Here is a 13,490-nt window from a genome sequence, read left to right as displayed (position 1 = left end):
TGTTGTTACATATTGAAAAGCACACTCATACAAGCAGGTCCCATTGGGAACTCACTGAATTCGCCTAGAAATTTTGATTCCATTCGTGAAAATTTTTCTATATCCCGACAGTCCACTTATTACTACTGCGGCCTATTGGGAACTAACCGAATTCACCATGTTACTCAGATTCGGCACACCAAATTTTGATAAATCTTTACAAGTACGCATATTACAAGAGCCTGCTACTGGGAACTAACTGAATTCACAGAGAAACAGTGTTTCCGTTCCTTAAAACGCTGCTCTATCTTGAATAACAAGCTTATTACATGCGAATCCTATTGGGAACCTACTGAATTCACCATGATACTTAGAGTCCGTTCCTTAAAATGTTGTTACATATTGAAAAGCACACTCATACAAGCATGTCCCATTGGGAACTCACTGAATTCGCCTAGAAATTTTGATTCCATTCCTGAAAATTTTTCTATATCCCGAACAGTCCACTTATTACTACTGCGGCCTATTGGGAACTAACCGAATTCACAATGTTACTCAGATTCGGCACACCAAATTTTGATAAATCTTTAGAAGTACGCATATTACAAGAGCCTGCTACTGGGAACTAACTGAATTCACAGAGAAACAGTGTTTCCGTTCCTTAAAACGCTGCTCTATCTTGAATAACAAGCTTATTACATGCGAATCCCATTGGGAACCTACTGAATTCACCATGATACTTAGAGTCCGTTCCTTAAAAATGTTGTTACATATTGAAAAGCACACTCATACAAGCATGTCCCATTGGGAACTCACTGAATTCGCCTAGAAATTTTGATTCCATTCGTGAAAATTTTTCTATATCCCGAACAGTCCTCTTATTACTACTGCGGCCTATTGGGAACTAACCGAATTCACCATGTTACTCAGATTCGGCACACCAAATTTTGATAAATCTTTACAAGTACGCATATTACAAGAGCCTGCTACTGGGAACTAACTGAATTCACAGAGAAACAGTGTTTCCGTTCCTTAAAACGCTGCTCTATCTTGAATAACAAGCTTCTTACATGCGAATCCCATTGGGAACCTACTGAATTCACCATGATACTTAGAGTCCGTTCCTTAAAATGTTGTTACATATTGAAAAGCACACTCATACAAGCATGTCCCATTGGGAACTCACTGAATTCGCCTAGAAATTTTGATTCCATTCCTGAAAATTTTTCTATATCCCGAACAGTCCACTTATTACTACTGCGGCCTATTGGGAACTAACCGAATTCACCATGTTACTCAGATTCGGCACACCAAATTTTGATAAATCTTTAGAAGTACGCATATTACAAGAGCCTGCTACTGGGAACTAACTGAATTCACAGAGAAACAGTGTTTCCGTTCCTTAAAACGCTGCTCTATCTTGAATAACAAGCTTATTACATGCGAATCCCATTGGGAACCTACTGAATTCACCATGATATTTAGAGTCCGTTCCTTAAAATGTTGTTACATATTGAAAAGCACACTCATACAAGCATGTCCCATTGGGAACTCACTGAATTCGCCTAGAAATTTTGATTCCATTCGTGAAAATTTTTCTATATCCCGAACAGTCCACTTATTACTACTGCGGCCTATTGGGAACTAACCGAATTCACCATGTTACTCAGATTCGGCACACCAAATTTTGATAAATCTTTAGAAGTACGCATATTACAAGAGCCTGCTACTGGGAACTAACTGAATTCACAGAGAAACAGTGTTTCCATTCCTTAAAACGCTGCTCTATCTTGAATAATAAGCTTATTACATGCGAATCCCATTGGGAACCTACAGAATTCACCATAATACTTAGAGTCCGTTCCTTAAAATGTTGTTACATATTGAAAAGCACACTCATACAAGCATGTCCCATTGGGAACTCACTGAATTCGCCTAGAAATTTTGATTCCATTCGTGAAAATTTTTCTATATCCCGAACAGTCCACTTATTACTACTGCGGCCTATTGGGAACTAACCGAATTCACCATGTTACTCTGATTCGGCACACCAAATTTTGATAAATCTTTAGAAGTACGCATATTACAAGAGCCTGCTACTGGGAACTAACTGAATTCACAGAAAAACAGTGTTTCCGTTCCTTAAAACGCTGCTCTATCTTGAATAACAAGCTTATTACATGCGAATCCCATTGGGAACCTACTGAATTCACCATGATACTTAGAGTCCGTTCCTTAAAATGTTGTTACATATTGAAAAGCACACTCATACAAGCATGTCCCATTGGGAACTCACTGAATTCGCCTAGAAATTTTGATTCCATTCGTGAAAATTTTTCTATATCCCGAACAGTCCACTTATTACTACTGCGGCCTATTGGGAACTAACAGAATTCACCATGTTACTCAGATTCGGCACACCAAATTTTGATAAATCTTTAGAAGTACGCATATTACAAGAGCCTGCTACTGGGAACTAACTGAATTCACAGAGAAACAGTGTTTCCGTTCCTTAAAACGCTGCTCTATCTTGAATAACAAGCTTATTACATGCGAATCCCATTGGGAACCTACTGAATTCACCATGATACTTAGAGTCCGTTCCTTAAAATGTTGTTACATATTGAAAAACACACTCATACAAGCATGTCCCATTGGGAACTCACTGAATTCGCCTAGAAATTTTGATTCCATTCCTGAAAATTTTTCTATATCCCGAACAGTCCACTTATTACTACTGCGGCCTATTGGGAACTAACCGAATTCACCATGTTACTCAGATTCGGCACACCAAATTTTGATAAATCTTTAGAAGTACGCATATTACAAGAGCCTGCTGCTGGGAACTAACTGAATTCACAGAGAAACAGTGTTTCCGTTCCTTAAAACGCTGCTCTATCTTGAATAACAAGCTTATTACATGCGAATCCCATTGGGAACCTACTGAATTCACCATGATACTTAGAGTCCGTTCCTTAAAATGTTGTTACAAATTGAAAAGCACACTCATACAAGCATGTCCCATTGGGAACTCACTGAATTCGCCTAGAAATTTTGATTCCATTCGTGAAAATTTTTCTAGATCCCGAACAGTCCACTTATTACTACTGCGGCCTATTGGGAACTAACCGAATTCACCATGTTACTCAGATTCGGCACACCAAATTTTGATAAATCTTTGGAAGTACGCATATTACAAGAGCCTGCTACTGGGAACTAACTGAATTCACAGAGAAACAGTGTTTCTGTTCCTTAAAACGCTGCTCTATCTTGAATAACAAGCTTATTACATGCGAATCCCATTGGGAACCTACTGAATTCACCATGATACTTAGAGTCCGTTCCTTAAAATGTTGTTACATATTGAAAAGCACACTCATACAAGCATGTCCCATTGGGAACTCACTGAATTCGCCTAGAAATTTTGATTCCATTCGTGAAAATTTTTCTATATCCCAACAGTCCACTTATTACTACTGCGGCCTATTGGGAACTAACCGAATTCACCATGTTACTCAGATTCGGCACACCAAATTTTGATAAATCTTTACAAGTACGCATATTACAAGAGCCTGCTACTGGGAACTAACTGAATTCACAGAGAAACAGTGTTTCCGTTCCTTAAAACGCTGCTCTATCTTGAATAACAAGCTTATTACATGCGAATCCTATTGGGAACCTACTGAATTCACCATGATACTTAGAGTCCGTTCCTTAAAATGTTGTTACATATTGAAAAGCACACTCATACAAGCATGTCCCATTGGGAACTCACTGAATTCGCCTAGAAATTTTGATTCCATTCGTGAAAATTTTTCTATATCCCGAACAGTCCACTTATTACTACTGCGGCCTATTGGGAACTAACCGAATTCACAATGTTACTCAGATTCGGCACACCAAATTTTGATAAATCTTTAGAAGTACGCATATTACAAGAGCCTGCTACTGGGAACTAACTGAATTCACAGAGAAACAGTGTTTCCGTTCCTTAAAACGCTGCTCTATCTTGAATAACAAGCTTATTACATGCGAATCCCATTGGGAACCTACTGAATTCACCATGATACTTAGAGTCCGTTCCTTAAAAATGTTGTTACATATTGAAAAGCACACTCATACAAGCATGTCCCATTGGGAACTCACTGAATTCGCCTAGAAATTTTGATTCCATTCGTGAAAATTTTTCTATATCCCGAACAGTCCTCTTATTACTACTGCGGCCTATTGGGAACTAACCGAATTCACCATGTTACTCAGATTCGGCACACCAAATTTTGATAAATCTTTACAAGTACGCATATTACAAGAGCCTGCTACTGGGAACTAACTGAATTCACAGAGAAACAGTGTTTCCGTTCCTTAAAACGCTGCTCTATCTTGAATAACAAGCTTATTACATGCGAATCCCATTGGGAACCTACTGAATTCACCATGATACTTAGAGTCCGTTCCTTAAAAATGTTGTTACATATTGAAAAGCACACTCATACAAGCATGTCCCATTGGGAACTCACTGAATTCGCCTAGAAATTTTGATTCCATTCGTGAAAATTTTTCTATATCCCGAACAGTCCTCTTATTACTACTGCGGCCTATTGGGAACTAACCGAATTCACCATGTTACTCAGATTCGGCACACCAAATTTTGATAAATCTTTACAAGTACGCATATTACAAGAGCCTGCTACTGGGAACTAACTGAATTCACAGAGAAACAGTGTTTCCGTTCCTTAAAACGCTGCTCTATCTTGAATAACAAGCTTATTACATGCGAATCCCATTGGGAACCTACTGAATTCACCATGATACTTAGAGTCCGTTCCTTAAAATGTTGTTACATATTGAAAAGCACACTCATACAAGCATGTCCCATTGGGAACTCACTGAATTCGCCTAGAAATTTTGATTCCATTCCTGAAAATTTTTCTATATCCCGAACAGTCCACTTATTACTACTGCGGCCTATTGGGAACTAACCGAATTCACCATGTTACTCAGATTCGGCACACCAAATTTTGATAAATCTTTAGAAGTACGCATATTACAAGAGCCTGCTACTGGGAACTAACTGAATTCACAGAGAAACAGTGTTTCCGTTCCTTAAAACGCTGCTCTATCTTGAATAACAAGCTTATTACATGCGAATCCCATTGGGAACCTACTGTATTCACCATATACTTAGAGTCCGTTCCTTAAAATGTTGTTACATATTGAAAAGCACACTCATACAAGCATGTCCCATTGGGAACTCACTGAATTCGCCTAGAAATTTTGATTCCATTCGTGAAAATTTTTCTATATCCCGACAGTCCACTTATTACTACTGCGGCCTATTGGGAACTAACCGAATTCACCATGTTACTCAGATTCGGCACACCAAATTTTGATAAATCTTTACAAGTACGCATATTACAAGAGCCTGCTACTGGGAACTAACTGAATTCACAGAGAAACAGTGTTTCCGTTCCTTAAAACGCTGCTCTAACTTGAATAACAAGCTTATTACATGCGAATCCTATTGGGAACCTACTGAATTCACCATGATACTTAGAGTCCGTTCCTTAAAATGTTGTTACATATTGAAAAGCACACTCATACAAGCATGTCCCATTGGGAACTCACTGAATTCGCCTAGAAATTTTGATTCCATTCCTGAAAATTTTTCTATATCCCGAACAGTCCACTTATTACTACTGCGGCCTATTGGGAACTAACCGAATTCACCATGTTACTCAGATTCGGCACACCAAATTTTGATAAATCTTTAGAAGTACGCATATTACAAGAGCCTGCTACTGGGAACTAACTGAATTCACAGAGAAACAGTGTTTCCGTTCCTTAAAACGCTGCTCTATCTTGAATAACAAGCTTATTACATGCGAATCCCATTGGGAACCTACTGAATTCACCATGATACTTAGAGTCCGTTCCTTAAAATGTTGTTACATATTGAAAAGCACACTCATACAAGCATGTCCCATTGGGAACTCACTGAATTCGCCTAGAAATTTTGATTCCATTCGTGAAAATTTTTCTATATCCCGAACAGTCCACTTATTACTACTGCGGCCTATTGGGAACTAACCGAATTCACCAAGTTACTCAGATTCGGCACACCAAATTTTGATAAATCTTTAGAAGTACGCATATTACAAGAGCCTGCTACTGGGAACTAACTGAATTCACAGAGAAACAGTGTTTCCGTTCCTTAAAACGCTGCTCTATCTTGAATAACAAGCTTATTACATGCGAATCCCATTGGGAACCTACTGAATTCACCATGATACTTAGAGTCCGTTCCTTAAAAATGTTGTTACATATTGAAAAGCACACTCATACAAGCATGTCCCATTGGGAACTCACTGAATTCGCCTAGAAATTTTGATTCCATTCGTGAAAATTTTTCTATATCCCGAACAGTCCACTTATTACTACTGCGGCCTATTGGGAACTAACCGAATTCACCATGTTACTCAGATTCGGCACACCAAATTTTGATAAATCTTTAGAAGTACGCATATTACAAGAGCCTGCTACTGGGAACTAACTGAATTCACAGAGAAACAGTGTTTCCGTTCCTTAAAACGCTGCTCTATCTTGAATAACAAGCTTATTACATGCGAATCCTATTGGGAACCTACTGAATTCACCATGATACTTAGAGTCCGTTCCTTAAAATGTTGTTACATATTGAAAAGCACACTCATACAAGCATGTCCCATTGGGAACTCACTGAATTCGCCTAGAAATTTTGATTCCATTCGTGAAAATTTTTCTATGTCCCGAACAGTCCTCTTATTACTACTGCGGCCTATTGGGAACTAACCGAATTCACCATGTTACTCAGATTCGGCACACCAAATTTTGATAAATCTTTACAAGTACGCATATTACAAGAGCCTGCTACTGGGAACTAACTGAATTCACAGAGAAACAGTGTTTCCGTTCCTTAAAACGCTGCTCTATCTTGAATAACAAGCTTATTACATGCGAATCCCATTGGGAACCTACTGAATTCACCATGATACTTAGAGTCCGTTCCTTAAAATGTTGTTACATATTGAAAAGCACACTCATACAAGCATGTCCCATTGGGAACTCACTGAATTCGCCTAGAAATTTTGATTCCATTCGTGAAAATTTTTCTATATCCCGAAGAGTCCACTTATTACTACTGCGGCCTATTGGGAACTAACCGAATTCACCATGTTACTCAGATTCGGCACACCAAATTTTGATAAATCTTTAGAAGTACGCATATTACAAGAGCCTGCTACTGGGAACTAACTGAATTCACAGAGAAACAGTGTTTCCGTTCCTTAAAACGCTGCTCTATCTTGAATAACAAGCTTATTACATGCGATTCCTATTGGGAACCTACTGAATTCACCATGATACTTAGAGTCCGTTCCTTAAAATGTTGTTACATATTGAAAAGCACACTCATACAAGCATGTCCCATTGGGAACTCACTGAATTCGCCTAGAAATTTTGATTACATTCGTGAAAATTTTTCTATATCCCGAACAGTCCTCTTATTACTACTGCGGCCTATTGGGAACTAACCAAATTCACCATGTTACTCAGATTCGGCACACCAAATTTTGATAAATCTTTACAAGTACGCATATTACAAGAGCCTGCTACTGGGAACTAACTGAATTCACAGAGAAACAGTGTTTCCGTTCCTTAAAACGCTGCTCTATCTTGAATAACAAGCTTATTACATGCGAATCCCATTGGGAACCTACTGAATTCACCATGATACTTAGAGTCCCTTCCTTAAAATGTTGTTACATATTGAAAAGCACACTCATACAAGCATGTCCCATTGGGAACTCACTGAATTCGCCTAGAAATTTTGATTCCATTCGTGAAAATTTTTCTATATCCTGAACAGTCCACTTATTACTACTGCGGCCTATTGGGAACTAACCGAATTCACCAAGTTACTCAGATTCGGCACACCAAATTTTGATAAATCTTTAGAAGTACGCATATTACAAGCGCCTGCTACTGGGAACTAACTGAATTCACAGAGAAACAGTGTTTCCGTTCCTTAAAACGCTGCTCTATCTTGAATAACAAGCTTATTACATGCGAATCACATTGAGAACCTACTGAATTCACCATGATACTTAGAGTCCGTTCCTTAAAATGTTGTTACATATTGAAAAGCACACTCATACAAGCATGTCCCATTGGGAACTCACTGAATTCGCCTAGAAATTTTGATTCCATTCCTGAAAATTTTTCTATATCCCGAACAGTCCTCTTATTACTACTGCGGCCTATTGGGAACTAACCGAATTCACCACGTTACTCAGATTCGGCACACCAAATTTTGATAAATCTTTACAAGTACGCATATTACAAGAGCCTGCTACTGGGAACTAACTGAATTCACAGAGAAACAGTGTTTCCGTTCCTTAAAACGCTGCTCTATCTTGAATAACAAGCTTATTACATGCGAATCCCATTGGGAACCTACTGAATTCACCATGATACTTAGAGTCCGTTCCTTAAAATGTTGTTACATATTGAAAAGCACACTCATACAAGCATGTCCCATTGGGAACTCACTGAATTCGCCTAGAAATTTTGATTCCATTCGTGAAAATTTTTCTATATCCCGAACAGTCCACTTATTACTACTGCGGCCTATTGGGAACTAACCGAATTCACCATGTTACTCAGATTCGGCACACCAAATTTTGATAAATCTTTAGAAGTACGCATATTACAAGAGCCTGCTACTGGGAACTAACTGAATTCACAGAGAAACAGTGTTTCCGTTCCTTAAAACGCTGTTCTATCTTGAATAACAAGCTTATTACATGCGAATCCCATTGGGAACCTACTGAATTCACCATGATACTTAGAGTCCGTTCCTTAAAATGTTGTTACATATTGAAAAGCACACTCATACAAGCATGTCCCATTGGGAACTCACTGAATTCGCCTAGAAATTTTGATTCCATTCGTGAAAATTTTTCTATATCCCGAACAGTCCACTTATTACTACTGCGGCCTATTGGGAACTAACCGAATTCACCATGTTACTCAGATTCGGCACACCAAATTTTGATAAATCTTTACAAGTACGCATATTACAAGAGCCTGCTACTGGGAACTAACTGAATTCACAGAGAAACAGTGTTTCCGTTCCTCAAAACGCTGCTCTATCTTGAATAACAAGCTTATTACATGCGAATCCCATTGGGAACCTACTGAATTCACCATGATACTTAGAGTCCGTTCCTTAAAATGTTGTTACATATTGAAAAGCACACTCATACAAGCATGTCCCATTGGGAACTCACTGAATTCGCCTAGAAATTTTGATTCCATTCGTGAAAATTTTTCTATATCCCGAACAGTCCACTTATTACTACTGCGGCCTATTGGGAACTAACCGAATTCACCATGTTACTCAGATTCGGCACACCAAATTTTGATAAATCTTTAGAAGTACGCATATTACAAGAGCCTGCTACTGGGAACTAACTGAATTCACAGAGAAACAGTGTTTCCGTTCCTTAAAACGCTGTTCTATCTTGAATAACAAGCTTATTACATGCGAATCCCATTAGGAACCTACTGAATTCACCATGATACTTAGAGTCCGTTCCTTAAAATGTTGTTACATATTGAAAAGCACACTCATACAAGCATGTCCCATTGGGAACTCACTGAATTCGCCTAGAAATTTTCATTCCATTCGTGAAAATTTTTCTATATCCCGAACAGTCCACTTATTACTACTGCGGCCTATTGGGAACTAACCGAATTCACCATGTTACTCAGATTCGGCACACCAAATTTTGATAAATCTTTACAAGTACGCATATTACAAGAGCCTGCTACTGGGAACTAACTGAATTCACAGAGAAACAGTGTTTCCGTTCCTCAAAACGCTGCTCTATCTTGAATAACAAGCTTATTACATGCGAATCCCATTGGGAACCTACTGAATTCACCATGATACTTAGAGTCCGTTCCTTAAAATGTTGTTACATATTGAAAAGCACACTCATACAAGCATGTCCCATTGGGAACTCACTGAATTCGCCTAGAAATTTTGATTCCATTCGTGAAAATTTTTCTATATCCCGAACAGTCCACTTATTACTACTGCGGCCTATTGGGAACTAACCGAATTCACCATGTTACTCAGATTTGGCACACCAAATTTTGATAAATCTTTACAAGTACGCATATTACAAGAGCCTGCTACTGGGAACTAACTGAATTCACAGAGAAACAGTGTTTCCGTTCCTTAAAACGCTGCTCTATCTTGAATAACAAGCTTATTACATGCGAATCCCATTGGGAACCTACTGAATTCACCATGATACTTAGAGTCCGTTCCTTAAAATGTTGTTACATATTGAAAAGCACACTCATACAAGCAAGTCCCATTGGGAACTCACTGAATTCGCCTAGAAATTTTGATTCCATTCCTGAAAATTTTTCTATATCCCGAACAGTCCTCTTATTACTACTGCGGCCTATTGGGAACTAACCGAATTCACCATGTTACTCAGATTCGGCACACCAAATTTTGATAAATCTTTACAAGTACGCATATTACAAGAGCCTGCTACTGGGAACTAACTGAATTCACAGAGAAACAGTGTTTCCGTTCCTTAAAACGCTGCTCTATCTTGAATAACAAGCTTATTACATGCGAATCCCATTGGGAACCTACTGAATTCACCATGATACTTAGAGTCCGTTCCTTAAAATGTTGTTACATATTGAAAAGCACACTCATACAAGCATGTCCCATTGGGAACTCACTGAATTCGCCTAGAAATTTTGATTCCATTCCTGAAAATGTTTCTATATCCCGAACAGTCCACTTATTACTACTGCGGCCTATTGGGAACTAACCGAATTCACCATGTTACTCAGATTCGGCACACCAAATTTTGATAAATCTTTAGAAGTACGCATATTACAAGAGCCTGCTACTGGGAACTAACTGAATTCACAGAGAAACAGTGTTTCCGTTCCTTAAAACGCTGCTCTATCTTGAATAACAAGCTTATTACGTGCGAATCCCATTGGGAACCTACTGAATTCACCATGATACTTAGAGTCCGTTCCTTAAAATGTTGTTACATATTGAAAAGCACACTCATACAAGCATGTCCCATTGGGAACTCACTGAATTCGCCTAGAAATTTTGATTCCATTCGTGAAAATTTTTCTATATCCCGAACAGTCCACTTATTACTACTGCGGCCTATTGGGAACTAACCGAATTCACCATGTTACTCAGATTCGGCACACCAAATTTTGATAAATCTTTACAAGTACGCATATTACAAGAGCCTGCTACTGGGAACTAACTGAATTCACAGAGAAACAGTGTTTCCGTTCCTTAAAACGCTGCTCTATCTTGAATAACAAGCTTATTACATGCGAATCCCATTGGGAACCTACTGAATTCACCATGATACTTAGAGTCCATTCCTTAAAATGTTGTTACATATTGAAAAGCACACTCATACAAGCATGTCCCATTGGGACCTCACTGAATTCGCCTAGAAATTTTGATTCCATTCGTGAAAATTTTTCTATATCCCGAACAGTCCTCTTATTACTACTGCGGCCTATTGGGAACTAACCGAATTCACCATGTTACTCAGATTCGGCACACCAAATTTTGATAAATCTTTACAAGTACGCATATTACAAGAGCCTGCTACTGGGAACTAACTGAATTCACAGAGAAACAGTGTTTCCGTTCCTTAAAACGCTGCTCTATCTTGAATAACAAGCTTATTACATGCGAATCCCATTGGGAACCTACTGAATTCACCATGATACTTAGAGTCCGTTCCTTAAAATGTTGTTACATATTGAAAAGCACACTCATACAAGCATGTCCCATTGGGAACTCACTGAATTCGCCTAGAAATTTTGATTCCATTCCTGAAAATGTTTCTATATCCCGAACAGTCCACTTATTACTACTGCGGCCTATTGGGAACTAACCGAATTCACCATGTTACTCAGATTCGGCACACCAAATTTTGATAAATCTTTAGAAGTACGCATATTACAAGAGCCTGCTACTGGGAACTAACTGAATTCACAGAGAAACAGTGTTTCCGTTCCTTAAAACGCTGTTCTATCTTGAATAACAAGCTTATTACATGCGAATCCCATTGGGAACCTACTGAATTCACCATGATACTTAGAGTCCGTTCCTTAAAATGTTGTTACATATTGAAAAGCACACTCATACAAGCATGTCCCATTGGGAACTCACTGAATTCGCCTAGAAATTTTGATTCCATTCGTGAAAATTTTTCTATATCCCGAACAGTCCACTTATTACTACTGCGGCCTATTGGGAACTAACCGAATTCACCATGTTACTCAGATTCGGCACACCAAATTTTGATAAATCTTTACAAGTACGCATATTACAAGAGCCTGCTACTGGGAACTAACTGAATTCACAGAGAAACAGTGTTTCCGTTCCTTAAAACGCTGCTCTATCTTGAATAACAAGCTTATTACATGCGAATCCCATTGGGAACCTACTGAATTCACCATGATACTTAGAGTCCGTTCCTTAAAATGTTGTTACATATTGAAAAGCACACTCATACAAGCATGTCCCATTGGGAACTCACTGAATTCGCCTAGAAATTTTGATTCCATTCGTGAAAATTTTTCTATATCCCGAACAGTCCACTTATTACTACTGCGGCCTATTGGGAACTAACCGAATTCACCATGTTACTCAGATTCGGCACACCAAATTTTGATAAATCTTTAGAAGTACGCATATTACAAGAGCCTGCTACTGGGAACTAACTGAATTCACAGAGAAACAGTGTTTCCGTTCCTTAAAACGCTGTTCTATCTTGAATAACAAGCTTATTACATGCGAATCCCATTGGGAACCTACTGAATTCACCATGATACTTAGAGTCCGTTCCTTAAAATGTTGTTACATATTGAAAAGCACACTCATACAAGCATGTCCCATTGGGAACTCACTGAATTCGCCTAGAAATTTTGATTCCATTCGTGAAAATTTTTCTATATCCCGAACAGTCCACTTATTACTACTGCGGCCTATTGGGAACTAACCGAATTCACCATGTTACTCAGATTCGGCACACCAAATTTTGATAAATCTTTACAAGTACGCATATTACAAGAGCCTGCTACTGGGAACTAACTGAATTCACAGAGAAACAGTGTTTCCGTTCCTCAAAACGCTGCTCTATCTTGAATAACAAGCTTATTACATGCGAATCCCATTGGGAACCTACTGAATTCACCATGATACTTAGAGTCCGTTCCTTAAAATGTTGTTACATATTGAAAAGCACACTCATACAAGCATGTCCCATTGGGAACTCACTGAATTCGCCTAGAAATTTTGATTCCATTCGTGAAAATTTTTCTATATCCCGAACAGTCCACTTATTACTACTGCGGCCTATTGGGAACTAACCGAATTCACCATGTTACTCAGA

Source organism: Rattus norvegicus, chromosome 15 (genome assembly GCF_021556685.1).
Source record: "Rattus norvegicus strain SHRSP/BbbUtx chromosome 15, alternate assembly SHRSP_T2T, whole genome shotgun sequence".
Classification (NCBI taxonomy): domain Eukaryota; kingdom Metazoa; phylum Chordata; class Mammalia; order Rodentia; family Muridae; genus Rattus; species Rattus norvegicus.
This window is presented reverse-complemented; position numbering follows the sequence as displayed.